The sequence below is a fragment of the Pinus tabuliformis genome, chromosome J, assembly GCF_031772625.1.
Source record: "Pinus tabuliformis cultivar Carrire ecotype Pingquan chromosome J, CPIR1, whole genome shotgun sequence".
NCBI classification, from domain to species: Eukaryota; Viridiplantae; Streptophyta; class Pinopsida; order Pinales; family Pinaceae; genus Pinus; species Pinus tabuliformis.
The window spans coordinates 735488642-735505431 of NC_142295.1; positions in this window are offsets into that span (position 1 = coordinate 735488642).

The window sequence follows — 16790 nt, forward strand, 5'->3', positions numbered from 1 at the left end:
GAAGAAAGAAGTTCATACTAGTTCCAAAAAAATCTACCAAGATGTTATTGAAGCTAGATTATGCTAACATCCTAACAATCCTATGAATTTTGAGGAAACAATCACACAATAAAAAGCTTGATATCACTATGTAACCACAGAATTACAAGTTGTATTTGTTGAGCTAGAGTATTGTAAAATTCAAGATTAATGTGTTTTGTCTTATTGGGCTCTACCCAATTTTTTCCTATATGGATTTTTGTATTATTGTGTTTGAAATAAAATATGTAAGTGGAAATCTAAGTGTTAGATGTGGAATTTGAAAAGTTATTAATTAGTAAAAAGACAAAATAAATCCAAGAGTCATGAGGGAAATTGAAAGGTCATAAAGGGACAATGAAGGATCACCGCATATGTTATAAATAAAACCTCATAACTCAAGAAAAGAGCTTTGAAGGTTATATTTGGAGCCTTAGCTTCTCTAGTCTACCATAGGAATATTATCATTATTGGGAGAGGCAAGTGTTGGCTTCAAGGTTCACTATTGGGTATAGTGTCTTATTAATGTAATTGTATTCTTGGAACTTTGACCTTATAATAAGAAGATCTCAGAGCCAACACACCTTCATGCATATGTCATAGATGTATTAAGCCTATTATTTATATATTTGTGATCTATGTTGTTTTACTTATGCTAATTCTAATGCAGTAATTCATTTCCTTTAGTATGTATCTTTTTGGATGTGTGTTTTTTATGATATTACGATCATTGTTACATTGTGAAATATTTTGTAGGTTAGCTAAGGATTCTTTTCCATCACTCGTGTGGCTCTTCTAATTTAGTATTACTACTTGATTGTAAGGGGCTCATTGATTTACCTTTGATGTGATGGAACCTTTCATGCATTACATTTGATAAATCAGAAAGTTCATATACTTGTTTTCACCAGAGCAAAAAATATTTCATCTTATGATTTAATTATAGCCAAGGCATATCTTTAAAACCATCACTTTTCGCAACCAACTATATTCTGGTTGGGGCTCCTACTCCAAAGGATGTGGGGTCTAGTAGGGACTTCACATCAGCGATATCCCCTTCCTGATTGGCGACTTCCAACACTATCAATAGAACACACTCTTTATTTCTTCCAAGGATCTCCTTTAGGGGAATACATATGTGCTTATGATTAAGAATTTGTGAGCCTATTTACTCTTGGCATCTATTCTCATCACTTTTCCATATTCAACTTAGCCCAACAACCATGTCGACATGGCATTTTTTGACAAAGGGCATAAATGAATGTTTATATTGTATTCACGGGGTGATGTGGCAAGGGTTACCCTTACGACTTGTACATGATCACCCTTATACTATAATGTATGCCTACAATACATATGTGCGAAAGGTTGTGACCTAGCAAGTTTTACTCAACAACTACCAATTACTTCATGATGTGGACAACCATGAGGGTACTGTGAGGGAACCATTTGGGTGCCATGAGGTAGGATGATATCTTGGCATTATTTAATTGGTTATGAATTCAGTAGGCTATAATGTTTGATCTTAGAGCTAGATTAGAACATAGGATATACTGGAAGAATTGTCTCGATGAGATGAATGTGATGGTGTTGTTCAATTTTATTTTCGAAAAGGGTAAAAAGAAAGGAAAATAAAATTAGGCCCCATTTCTACAACTCGACCCTACGGGTCGAGTCATTATATTAACTTCTCCTTATAAACTTGTGTGGCCTTGGGATTGGGACGGGGACTATCCAAGTTCAACACTTGGTTTGGATGGGCTCTATCATGGGAAAAATAATCGTAAGGTTCCTTCTAAGTCCTTAGGAATAAGTTGGTACTTTGTTGTAGAGTTAATAGAGCAAAGGAGTTTCATATTGAGTTTTAAGATATGGATAAAATAAATAGTTAGGTGTTAAGATCCCATCTTCGATTGATTGATTGCATGTATGGCCAATATTCTCACCTTGTAATTTAATTATGTAGTTGGAGAGTAATGTGTGACCTGACTTTATTGTGATATATGCTAATGATGTTTCATGGTTTTATTGATATTCATGTTATAAGCTTATATGATTGGTTTCAACCAGCCACATATCAGTATCCTGTTGAGAGAAGCAAGGTGATAGCTTTAAATATGGATATTTAATTTTATTAAGTCTAACAAGGGTCTGTGTGGATGAGAACGCATGCATTTTAAATACCACATGAAAAACATGTTGGAAGATTGGCAGGCATGTAGTTTAATTTAGATTTTCCTTTTCATAGAAATTTATTGTGAAGTAAATTTGATTCTTTCTTAATTTTTATTATGCTTATTTTATAAAAAAAATACCATAACATGAACATGAATATGTCAAAAACAAAAGAAGATAGGATATAGACTCAAAGATAGGGCAAAACCCCTCCAATGGGAGAACTCAGAAGATTCTAATCTTATAAAATCATATAAATATCCAAGAAGCATAACCAAAGAAAACTTCATCCTTTATATTCCAAGTCCAACACTCTTTTCTTCTCAACAAATACTTCATGAATATACCAACAACAAGAGATGTACCAAGGAAAAACTTCCATAGATTCTAGTTTAAGAAGAAAACCTTTCTTTCACACATTGACCCTCCACTTCTTATTTTCCCTTTCTACAATATTTCATTCATCAAGTGTGTGTATCCAAATGAGATTCATCTTTCCTCTATTTATACTTTCAAGGGGGGGTGTGAATAGACATGTTGATTCGGGAAAGACAAACGTAACAAGTAGGCTCACTTGAAACCTAGACGGGTTTTTGACACAAAAATAAATATTTAAATTTTTTATTTTTTATTTTTATTTTACAATAGGTCCAAATAGGAATTTCATTCTTTGAATAAGAAACCTAGAAGCATGAAGAACATTCTTATCTAGAATCATAAATTGATTTTGTTTTTTATTCTCCTTTTCTTTTTACATAAAATACATAATGGTACAAATTATGAAGACTCTTCTTATTCACGTTCTCTAACGCACCCTCTTAACTAGTGAGGTATTCATAATTATACACTTGGTGCAAGGATACTCTCAAAGTAGAATATTCTGAGAAGAAGAGTTAGATTGATAATCCATCATTAACAATTAACATCTTAACCAACATTGTCAACATAATAAAGCCTTTAATTGACAAGATCATTTTATTTCAGAGCATGATATTGAGAGGCTTTACATGAGACACCACACTTCCTATTAAGGCATGTACCCCATCTCGATGTTCACAAGGTATGTCCTTTTAGGACTATTCTTTTCTTGGATTTTCAATATTTAAAGAATATGAGTCCTCTTCAACCACTCTTGTCTTGTATATTTGTCCAATCATTAAAGAGTGGTGGTCCACTTCCTATCTTCGTTTCTTTATCATAAAGTAGTAGCAATCTCATATCCTTATCCAATCCCCTAGACCTCTTTCTCCCTTCATGTCCTTCATTAGATGTATGACTATTAGTCCTGACATAGTGCATGACACATGAAGAAGAGAATATAATGTCCAGCATCACTTCCTCTCAATTAGATAAGAGATGATTATTCCCTCTTGATAAGGGAATATATCCTTGCTCCTTGTCAACATTTTAAGGAGACTTATTAGTCCCTCTTAAGAATAGAGGAGATTCTTGACTTCCTATTAATTGGGAAGTCAAACCCACAAGTTCTTTAGCTTCTGTTTTATCAATACATCAACTACTAATTCTTCACGGAAATCTTTAAATAGTACCTATATGGCTCCTTCCTTTGCATCTCACCATATTGAGCTTTTATCTTTCTGTATATAATGGAACCAAACCATGACATAGTTTAGTCCATCAACCTTTCATATTAATTTCCTCTCGTCAACAACGACATTTTAGTGAGACACTCAAAGTAGAGTTGGACATAGCTTCTTCTAATCATGAAAGTGATATTCATTATAAAAATCATGTTATCTTCATGTGTTAATACATTTCAATCCCAATATGATGTAGACACCTTGACCACATAATCCTTCAAGTATCAACAAGTCCATCCACTAAATCCATGTATTCAATGAATTGAGTTTAAAACAAATAGTTTCATGTGCACTTGTCTCAATTTCCATTATGCATTTCTGCAACATTCTTACATGTAGAAAAAAGATATACCAACTAAATAACCAATATGAAAATATTAATATGATAATTACCTCAACATGATGGCCTTTTGTCAAGATGTCAGATTCTTCTTACTTGTTTCCCTTGAGATCAACATCCTTCCACATGGTCTATCTCCATATTGAGCAAACCATGTGTTCCATGATGAGATCATGTAGGTGTAGGTACACCATCATTAAGAGAACTCTCCTTCCAACTTCTTCACATGTTTTTGCAACTTCTCATCTTAGGGAACTAAGCCATAATCTAATTGGATAATTGATATCAAAGTTACCAAATCATAATAGCCTCTTAGTTAAGGCATCATGTGAAACTTTGTTACTAGCTACCCCTGAAGTCAAAATTCGTTTGCATGTTTTGTCTTCATATTGCAATAAGGCTTTACTCCATATTTCAAACATCAACATTTTTTCTAGAATGAACTCATCTCCTAGAAGCTTCATCATCATGTCTATCACTGTCCTTACATATCCCCTTTTCCATCATGTTCATCATCATGGAGGAATCGTCATCAAGCATGAGTCTTGATTTGGTTTTTTATTCCATCCTTCTCATCTTCCTTCCTTTATTACGTACCTCCAATTTTCACTCACAAGTACAAACGAGAAAAATATACAATGACAAGAACATGATATCAATCCTCACAATCTAGGGTTTCCATGATTTCTCGGAAGGTGTACTTCTAGGATTCTATTTACAAACCATATATTTTTTATCTCACTAAACATAATATTTAGGGTTTATTCAATTCAACCCTTGTTAGGTTTTACCACATACCCTAGATTTTTCGTGCAAACCCTAGATAACATTACCCAAAAGCCACGAATTCTTTAAAGAAAACAAATAGTTGGAATTAGGGTTTTCATTCCTAAGGTTAATTCAATCTAGGTTTAGAAGCCCTAAATACCAAACTACAAATTTAGATTCTCAATATGTGCCATGAATTAAGTGCAACACCCTAATGCCAATACATACCTTTTCTAATAGTTTTAAAAACTCTTTGTTCTCTATAAATTTTACCTATCTCCTCACTTTTAGGACGAATCATCCTTCAACAAATGCATATCTTTCAGTATGGGTGCCTTAGTTTATCATTCTTCCGGTTGAGATGCTTTGCAAAGTCCTCTGTCATAGTTTTATAGGATCTTGACCTCCATGATGATAATTTATCGTAGTCGATATACATTATTTATAAGCCATCATTGTTAATTTTCATATGTACATATGTCATACAACTATATCAAGGTTCATGTAGAGTGTTTTATCCAACCATCCAACTGTCATGACATCCATCATGGGTACCGTCAACATGACCATATTATTGTATTTCATAAAAGCTGTAACCATACATATGATCATATTGTTATCTTTCATAAAAGGAATAACCATACATATGATCTAGTTGTCTGAGTCACTAAGAGAGCCAACCATCGTACGTTATCTATAAGATATGATAGCCACAAATATATCACGTGAATATGGGTTACTATAATATAGATGTGATATTTATTAGACTTAACAATGCACAGTGGAAATTAAATTAAACAAAACATACACAGCACATTAAAAAACACAAAACCATAACACACAAATTTAACATGGTTCACCCAACCAATCTGGGCTACGTCCACCAGAACAGAGGCATCGACAATCTTATTATTCAAAGGAGGTTACAACAAATCTAATTCTTCACACATACTCTCAGCTCTCCCTATTTTCTCTACTTTCTCTACACACACTCTCTTACAATCCTCTACGGGATTACATTTCTATATAGCTAGAGCATAAAACTAAATCATAAATTCCCTCACAACAAATATAGGATGCATTAACTCCTCCTCAAAAAATACTGGAGCTAATATAGCAACTAATCCTATTGTTGTCACATACATGAGATTTTTCCCAAATTTAATAAAACAGAAAATCTCAACAATCTCCACCTTGACAACAATTAGCCCGATGCCCTGTTCATTTATTATTTTTATCTTTTCTGCAAGCCAAGAGAAGCCAAACACCAATGTAGCTTCTCTAACAAAACTTTTTTCGTGAACATGTCTGCACAGTTTTCCTTCGTATGCACCTTCTCAAGAGAAACACCCCTTCAGTGATAACCTGTCTTACAAAATGGTACTTGATAGGTATATGCTTTGATTTACTATGATAGGCCAGATTCTTAGCCAAATGAATTTCACTTTGACTATCACAAAATAACTTGATGTTGTCTTGTAACCTACCAAACTCACCAATCAAGCCTTTCAACCAAACCGCTTCTTCGCAAGCATGCGAAGCAGCTATGTATTCTGCTTCAGTAGTGGATAAAGCAACAATATTATGTAGCTTTGACATCCAGATAATAGCCCCACTTGCAAGAGTAAAGACATATCTTGAAGTTGACCTTCTCTTATCCAAATCACCTGCAAAATCAGAATCAACATAACCGCAAACAAATTCACTACTTTTGTTATAAGTGATACAATAATCACTTGTGCCTCTCAAATACCAAAGCACCTATTTCACTGCTGACCAGTGTTCTTTTCCTGGATTTTCCATATACCTTCTGACAACCCCAACCGCATGTGAAATATATGGTCAAGTACAGACCATCACATACATTAAACAACGTACTACATTGGCATATGGAATTCGAGACATATATTCCTTCTCTTCATTTGTACTAGGACACAAACTTGAAGAAAGCTTAAGATGGGAAGCTAAAGGGACTGAAACAGGCTTCACACTATTCATACCAAACCAATAGAGTATTTTCTCAATACACTTCTGTTGTGATAGCCATATCTTAACATTGCTCCTGTCTCTGAAAATCTCCATGCCCAAAATTTGTCTTGTTGCTCCTAGATTTTTCATATCAAATGTCCTAGCCATCTGAGCCTTTAACCTGTTGATCTATGTTATGCTTTTGCTTGCTAAAAGCATATCATCAACATACAATACTAATATAATGAACATGCCATTACTTAATTTCTTAAAGTAAACACAATGATCATATTCACTTCTTATATAATTTTGACTCAACATGGAAGAATCAAACTTCTTGTACCATTGTCGAGGCGACTGCTTTAGACCATACAATGATTTCTTGAGCCTGCAGACAAATTTCTTGTTGCGATCTTGAGCAAACCCTTCCGGTTGTTCCATGTAAATTTCCTCATCTAAATCTCCATGTAAAAATGTAGTTTTAACATCCAGTTGTTGTAATTCTAAATCAAGCAAAGCCATTAATGCTAATACCATTCGAATTGAAACAATTTTTACAACTGGTGAAACTATCTCATGAAAATCAATGCCTGCTTTCTGAGAAAAACCTTTCACGACCAACCTTGCTTTGTACCTGTCTTTTGAACAATCAACACCCCTTTTCAATTTGTACACCCATTTACATCCCACAGTTTTTCTGTCTTTAGGAAGTTCTACCAGATCCCATGTGTCATTCTTGTGTAATGCCATCATCTCGTCCTTCATAGCTTCTTTCCACTTTTCACTTTTAGAACCTTCTACAACTTCCTCATAGCACAAAGGTTCATCATCGTTAGCGGTTAAAGCAACTGAAGTAACATAATCATCATACCTTCTAGGAGGACATTTAATTCTCGTGGACCTCCTTAAAGATGTTTCTGGTACTTCCACAATTTGTTGATTATTATCTGTAGGAACTTCTTCATGATCAACATCTGAATCATGTTCATGATCTACATCTGCAACTTGTTCATGACCTGCATCTGAAACTTGTTCATGACTTACATCTGTACCATGTTCATCTTGATCATCGTCAATATTTGGACTGGTTTCAAATTGAATGTGTTGAAGCTTAAATACATTATCCTGTTTCACTTTATCATCTACATCTGAACTTTCAAGTGAGGATTCATTAAATTTAACATCTCTGTTAATGATGATCTTGTGAGTAGTAGGATCCCACAATCTGTATCCCTTAGTCCTATCACCATATCCAACAAAGATATACCTTTTTGATTTAGGATCTAATTTAGAATGCTGATGTTTTGGAACTAGAGCATATGCATCACAACCAAAAATTTTCAGTTTAGAATAATCACAAGAATGACCTTTCCATACCTGTTGAGGAATTTTGCATCCTATTGCAGTTGATTGTGATCGATTTATCAGATAGCAAGTTGTAGCAACCGCTTCTGTCCACAAATCCTTCTACAAATTGGCATTACTCAGCATACCGCTTGCTCTCTCTAAAAGAGTCATGTTCATGCGTTCAGCAACTCCATTTTGCTGAGGCGTATATACAGTGGCTTTATGTCTTTCGATCCAATCTTCCTTGCAATAATTATCAAATTCCTTTGAAGTAAACTCACCACCATTGTCAGTTCTTAAACATTTAATATTTCTTCCAATGATGTTTTCAACTAATTCTCTAAACTGTTTGAAACCTGTAAACACATCAAACTTCTTCTTTAACATGTAGACCCACACTTTCCTAGAGAAATCATCAATAAAAGATACAAAATATGACGAACCTCCATATGAGGTTGTAGGAGACGGACCCCAAACATCAGAATGGATATAATCAAGGATTCCCTTACTAGTATGTTTTCCAGTTTGAAACTTCTGCTTGCTTTGTTTCCCAAATAGACAATGTTTGCAGAAATCTAACTTAACAGATTTTAGACTAGGAAGTAACTTTCGATCAGATGAAATCTTTAAACCTCTTTCGCTCATATGGCCCAACCTTTGATGCCATAAACGAATAGAATTATTGTCGTTTTCAGACACTATAGAAACATAATCTGACTCTGTTCTTCCTTCTAACTGAAAAATATTTCCAACCTTCTTTGCTTTCATTATTAGTAAAATTCCTTTATAAATTTTCATTACTCCACCTTGAATAAAGTTTTTATATCCATTTGTGTCCAGTGCTCCTAATGAAATGAGATTTCCTTGGTTCAGGTACATGTCGTACATCAGTTAAAATTTTATTTGTCCCATCAAACATTTTAACCTGAACAGTTCCAATTCCCACAATGTTACATGTGACATCATTTCCCATGTAAACAACTCCATCATTGATTGGTTTATAAGTTTTAAACCATTCCCTATGAATACACATGTGATTTGATGCACTAGAATCTAACAGCCAATGTTGATCATGACTAGACAAATCAACTGATAACACTTCATTACTCATACCTGTCTTGGATGTCGAACCTGTATTTGTCGTGTTTGCTTCTTGCTTCCCTGGTGAAGAGTCTTCTTTGGATGCTTGTTGTCTCTTCCAACAGTCCTTCTTCAAATGTCCCGATTTGCCACAAAACCAGCACTTTACCTTACTCTTCTTCCTTTTCGATTTTGAACGCGAGTCGTTGTGCTTACCAGAGCGTCTTTCTGTAGAATGAACTCTAGCCATCATTGCTTCTGATGTAGAGGTTTCTGAACTTGACCTCTTCCTTGTAACTTCGGACAACAAAGCTCCAACAACATCATCAAATTCAAGGGTTTATGATATACTTAGACTTATAGAAGTAACAAAATGATCCCATGACTCGGGCAATGAGCACAATAAAGTTATATCTTTATCTTCTGATTCAAATTTTACTTCTATACTTTCTAATTGCACCATGAGAGTATTAAAGACATTCAAATGATCAGTAATAGCTATACCTTCCTTCATGCGTAGACTGTACAATTGTCGCTTCAGAAGAATCCTATTGGTCAAGGATTTTGTCATGTACAGCTTCTCAAGCTTTGTCCACAAACCAGCAGTAGTTTTCTCTGACACGATGTTAAACAAAACATCATCCGCCAAACACAGTCGAATACCGCTCAGAGATCTTCCATCCAATTCATTCCATTCATCATCTGTCATGGGGTAAGGCTATTTGGATCTTCCCAACAGCACCTTCTCCACGCCTTGTTGCACAAGCAGATCATGCATGTTCACTTTCCAGATTTCGAAGTTATTTTTGCCATTAAACTTCTCGATCTCAAAATGAGCACCTTGAGTTTTTTCCATGTTGTATCAAACAAACAATCTCCAATTCCAAATTAAAAAACTACCTTCTGTCGTACCGTGTAATCACAATTTTAAAATAAAAAACAAAAATTGCAGGTTTACCAGAGGGAAAATCTGTCGGGCGCTCCTTGATAGCGGAAAACCCGTGCCTAAAACACAATCCACTGTCTGGCGCTCCTTTGATAGCAGATGCTCTGCGCCAGAGCAAAATCCATGTAAGTGACAAAATATTGGTGCACTTAAACCCATCGATTCCACACCAATCGATTTACTGGCTCTCTGGCGTGAGTAATAAACTTGGATCTGTGCCAATTGGCGCGTCTGTTCCAAAATAAACTGCGCCAACCAGTTCACTGCCAGAAATTGGCGCGACTGTCTCTGCCGAAACCGCGCCAATCACCAAAACTCCACCTTCAGCAGATCTGTCACACACACTAACTCCACAACCAGAGACCTGTAGATTATGGGCCCTCCACGATTCTACTGCACCACTTTGATACCACTTGTTAGAATTAAAAATGCACAACGAAAATTAAATTAAACAAAACATACACAACACGTTAAAAAACACAAAACCATAACACACAGATTTAACGTGGTTCACCCAACCAATATGGGCTACATCCACCAGAACAGAGGCATCGAAAATCTTTTATTCAAAGGATATTACAACAAATCTAATTCTTCACACATACTCTCAACTCTCCCTATTTTCTCTACTTTCTCTACACACACTCTCTTACAATCCTCTACGGGATTAAATTTCTATATAGCTGGAGCACAAAACTGAATCATAAATTCCCTCACAACAAATATAGGATGCATTAACTCCTCCTCAAAAAATAATAGAGCTAATATAGCAACTAATCCTATTGTTGTCACATACATGAGATTTTTCCAAATTTAATAAAACAGAAAATCTCAACAATATTAGGAAACGAGCCACTGCATGTAGTGACACTACATAATAAAAAGCGAACCACATATTCCACATATATATGATGTCGTAGAGCATTATATTCAATGCCACAGACTATGTACAATGTAACGATGCAATGAGTTATGATATATATATATATATATATATATATATATATATATAAAAGGACAGAAATGCAGTGTCATAGTGTAAAGTTAGATCCGAGTCATGATGATGTCAATCTGAAGCATTCCAATATGATCCATGCAATGATGTGAGGTCAGGAGCCATAGAGAACTATATATGCAAGTCTCAAAACATACATATATATACGAAGTCATTGTTGTAAATGATGAGCCCCTCAAATCAATAGATATGGCTCACAAGAGTAATTGCGAACATAAGGACAGCCATAACAATGGTTAATGCAAATCATAATACTCGAAGTATATATTGAATCATGGTGTAGGAAGTGAGCCATCAATGTGATGCCACAGTAGTAAAATCCAAGCCATATGAGTCACTATTTATTAATTTGAGTTACTAATCCAGACGTAAGCATAAATCAACCCATAGATCATTATGTACCAAATAAAGTGATTTCACTATAGAGTGAGCTACACAAAAAAACACAATTGCAATGATGTGTTACTGACGAATTTCAGCGAAATGATTAATCCATAATATATGCGAGTCTTTTGGGGGATTTTGAGCCATATAATATGGTGTGGAACTCAAAATATGACAAGCGAGCTTCTAAAATAGCGATCCTCATAGATCGGATATTCTTTCTAAAATGTGAGACACATGTCGTAAGTTAGACTTCAAATTTAAAACTTCAAACTTTGGAGACATAAAAGTACCACTGTAGGTTCTGTGCCTTACAACAGTAATCATAGAGAATGCGATCTCGAGATCAGATTGATATGTTTTCAGGAAGTCGACCACAAGAATTTTTTTCCAATGAAACCAGCAATTGCGATATGTATTCGAGAGACCATCTGAATTCTTTCACAGTGAGAGACCTCTTAAGAATGTATCATATTTCTATCCAAACTCCAACATTATAATCTTCAAGCTTCCAACTGTAACTATGATACTATGATGAAAAATCCAGAGCCTTATAGTTTAATTTAGATTTTCCTTTTCATAGTAATTGGTTGTGAATTTAACCTCTTTTTTTTATTAATAATTTTTTTATTTTTATCAAGAAATTAATATAACATGAATACGAAGATCTCAAAAATAAAATAATACAAAACATATGCTCTAAGCTAGGGAAAAACCCTTCCAAGGAGAAATCCCAAAAAGTCTTGTTCTTATGGAATTAGGTAATATCCCTTAGCTACAATAAAATCACTTTGGATAGACTCAGTTGGGCTATAAAGAATGGTGGAAAAGCCAAAAAAAAATATTGAATTAATTATGGAAATGATTATTTATTAATAAATAAATATATGGGATGTATGTACTTGGGAATGAGACTCCTATGATAGAATATTCAGACTAGTTGTTGTTTTAAGTACTTTTATAGTATATGAAATTATAGTGGGATGCTACCATTGATTGAAAAATTGTCAATATATCTTTTTAGTTCTCGATATTTGATAATTATGCTAAGATAAGGTATCATTATTATGCATAAAATTAAATTAACTTGATTTCCTCTATTCTACATGCATTTTATGGAAGCACATTTAAGAACATGTATGTTGCAGACATTCTATGGAATTAAATTTAAAAAAATATAAACCGAAGTTTGTGAGTTTGTTTCACATCTACAGAGTACATGTATCTATGAGGATAAATTCCATCATTTATATATTTACTTTTATAGAATTAGTTGGTTACAAAGTTGTATTTGTTCCATGGTTTGAAAGTAGGGAGGTAATGACCTTAAAGTTAATACAACTCGATGGATGGATTTCGACCGTAAGATGTTATTTAATAGCCTTAATTATTAGGAAACTTATTTATGGTGGAAATGGGGTCATTGAGTAGTTTTAAAGTAAGATATTTTTTGTAAGGCTGCATTTCATATTTTATACACTGCATAAACTGGTTTACCACAGGTCTAACTCCTTAAATTAGACACTCATGTTATGCTATGTATATTTTTTTCTAGCAGAAATTTTAATGGCTATGATAGGAAGTAAGAATTTAAGGGAGGTGAAAGTAAATGCTTATGGGAACACTTGATACTCAATGGGTTTCTATTTCCTTATATTTCAGTAGGAAATATGTCTGTATATTTGAAAAAAAACTTATACTGAGCCCAAAAAAATGGATACTGAGCCCATATTGTGGGAGAACATATTTACTATGGGAGATTGAATGCCATATTGATAGTGTTAATCATTTAACAACTATCTATATAGGAGACATGGCTATCCTCCCTGAATAATGTCTCATTCTATCATCATTACTGTTGGGAAAAATATGGAGAAAGGGTGAATCAATGTTTTCAAATCATTAAACTTTTTAATTTCATATCTAGATTTTTGTATGCAACTTTACTTAAGGGAACGAGCATATGTAAGCGACTATTATTTAAACAACTAACATACATCTAGTAAAATTACTTTCCAATAATTCATCATTTGTTTATCTTGAGCCACTCCATAAAGACTTCATTAGAAATTAAATAATAAACCATGACACATAAGGAACACTTCAACATAGATGAACACCAATAGCTGGAAACCCAATGTGGGAAAAAACCACCACCCTTTTCCTCTATGTCTTCATTTTATTATAAAGAAAACTTCTTACAATCTTGTACTCCGGAAAAATCATGTTAGCACTCATGCACCCACCTGAAGAAGACTACAACCTTCACTTATTCTCCAACAATCACTAGAATGGAGATCCAATCCCCTAATGTGATTTACCAGCTACCACTAGAAGGAAGCTTCAACTTCCTCATTGAAGGCTCCAACCCTCAAGATTTCCATGGATCACATTTCATAAATTTTCATACAGGATCCACGTGTTATTAAAAATCACAACTTGTAGGCCACCTTTCATCAAATTTACAGATTCAACCCACCTACCATCATTTAAGCCCAAAATCAAACATCAAAGCTGAAACTGATCACTCCAACAAATCATTCAATCATTCAACTAAAACAACCAATCTCTAACCGAACTAAATTAACCAATCATTGAATCAATTGAAACCCAAATCAATCAACTTGCTCTCAATCAACTAGAACAGTTAGATCATTGCAACTAAAGTACTAATACTAAACCTAAACATTCCATCATCTTACTTAATCAACTGAAAACATTGATTAATAAATATCAGAATATATACGCTACTCTGATGTAGCAAACTCGCATGTATACACAACTCCCTTGAAGCATACCTAGTACACATATCAAAATATTGAATCTTCAAAATGAACCACTGTCACTCTCAAACAAACAATGAATCATACACATCTCCACTGCATCATTCCAAAATAATCACAAAAATATCCCTAATATTGAATCATCAACAACTAGTAGCTTCATCATTCCTTAATCAATCACAACTTAATCTAAACATCATTGTTAAGCCGAGGTCATCAAGTAAGACTTCATTGACAAACAGCAAAAACACAATAAGACTAATTGAACTCATGAGACATCTTTTTCAGAAAAACCCTAGTTTAAATATGTAGTTTCCTCAAACAAAACCCATGTGTATATGTTCTTCTACAAAATTAAACCCATGTATAGATCTAAATATATACATGAATTACCAGTATTAAACCCATGTGTGCACAAGTCTTTTAGGTTTTCAATCCCACATACATATATACAATTAATCACACAAACCTTTGCTACATCAGAGAGCTTCAAACATACCTAGATCTAAACATAAACAGAAAAATCACATATCAAGACACTATCATCACTCATAAAATCAACCCATAACCAACACTGTCATTTTAGATCTATTGGATCTGATCCATCATCAAATTTCAGGGTGAATACTTAATTTTAGATCAAACAAATCAATAATAGCCCATTACATGCACACTTTCTTCAGATCTAACTATTCATAACAATATTCATCAGTTGCACACAATTACCACTTTGATCTTCATATCCTTATATAACTTATCCCTTATCCACTACCAGAGTCCAGAATGATACTAATGCCATTGGTATTTTTAGACATGATCAATTATCCGTTGTTGGGCTCAATACCATGGTAAAGACCCTTGGTATTTAGAATACCACGGTACAGAAATGGTATGTACATTTCCTTCTTCATACATTCTTGTATACATGGCTTTTCTTTACAGAGCCCACATATACGTCTTGAAATTTCAACTTTATCAATCCTTTGTCTCTGAATGGTTATGCCTTTGACCAAACTATTTGTCACATGTAGACACATCTTGTTCATATCTTCATCAACTAGGTTGTCATCGAAGGACAACTCATCAAGTAGGTTGCCATAAAGGGAAACACATTAGTCATAGTGCCAACAATCTCCCCCTTTAGACTTAATGGCAATGACTTTGATGTTTGGTCACCACTGCTTGTAAATACCTTTAAAACGCATAAAGATAAGACCAAGATTTTTGAACACCAAGTTAACCCCCCCCTTTGACATCAAGGGAAAATGGATGATCAATGTTTAATGAAGGTTTCTCTCTTAATCGTTGTAGATCTGAACTACTAAGCCTGAACACTGTATACTAACCATGTCCCCCTAAGCACGTGCTAAAATTTCTGAAGGATGTACAATGAAGTACGACTCTAATACTCAACTAAATATAACTTTTCCTATCGCCAAGGACTCAAACTTACATCAATCACCCAATTACAGTGGGTTTAAAAATTACATGATATGCCCAAAAAGATTTGACCACAATAGTCCATACATGACTGGATTTTACAATGATTACATCATACGTATTTATATGACCTTTACATCAAATGAAAGATATGACATTTATAACCAAGGCCAAATACCTCAATAATACCATGATAGTTATAAGCAACCATCACATACAATGAAATATCTGCACCATAAGCATATGTTAGCAGTAACATGAACAACAACACACACTTCTTCATCATTAATGAATAACTTCGGAAACATAAGCCTCATTACCATTAAAAAGCATCATTATGTATCAACGAATTATAATTCCAACAATGCATTATCAGAAGCATAGAAAATTCTCCCCTAAACATGTGTGGTATCTCCATACTATACTCAACAAATTCCAATATCAGCAAGCAAAGTTGGGGTTTCTTTATTAAGGTATACATGACTCTGTAGTTCATAGCTCACATATATACATCACTTATCTTTATGGGATCCACGCATAGAAAGTGAAATACTGAAACCTCTTACCTTCAACTCCTCCTAAACCTGTACTATCTGTGTCAGTTCACTTTTTACCACATGTGATGCATTAGAAATGTAAGCAATCATGAACATCAAAAACAACCATGAGAGTTATCATCAAGACACATATGTATTACCCCCATTGAACTTGAACAATCAACATATCGATGAAGCAAAGACCATTCCTAATTTCTATCTAAGATATTCAAATGTGGTTTTGTAAATATATCAACAACTTTTTCTTTTGAGGGAACATATTCCAGTTTGATCTTTTTTTCAAGCACCTTTTCTCTTAGAAAATGATATTCAATTGGAATATGCTTGCTATTGGAGTGCATAGCATGATTTTTTGAAATACTAATGGC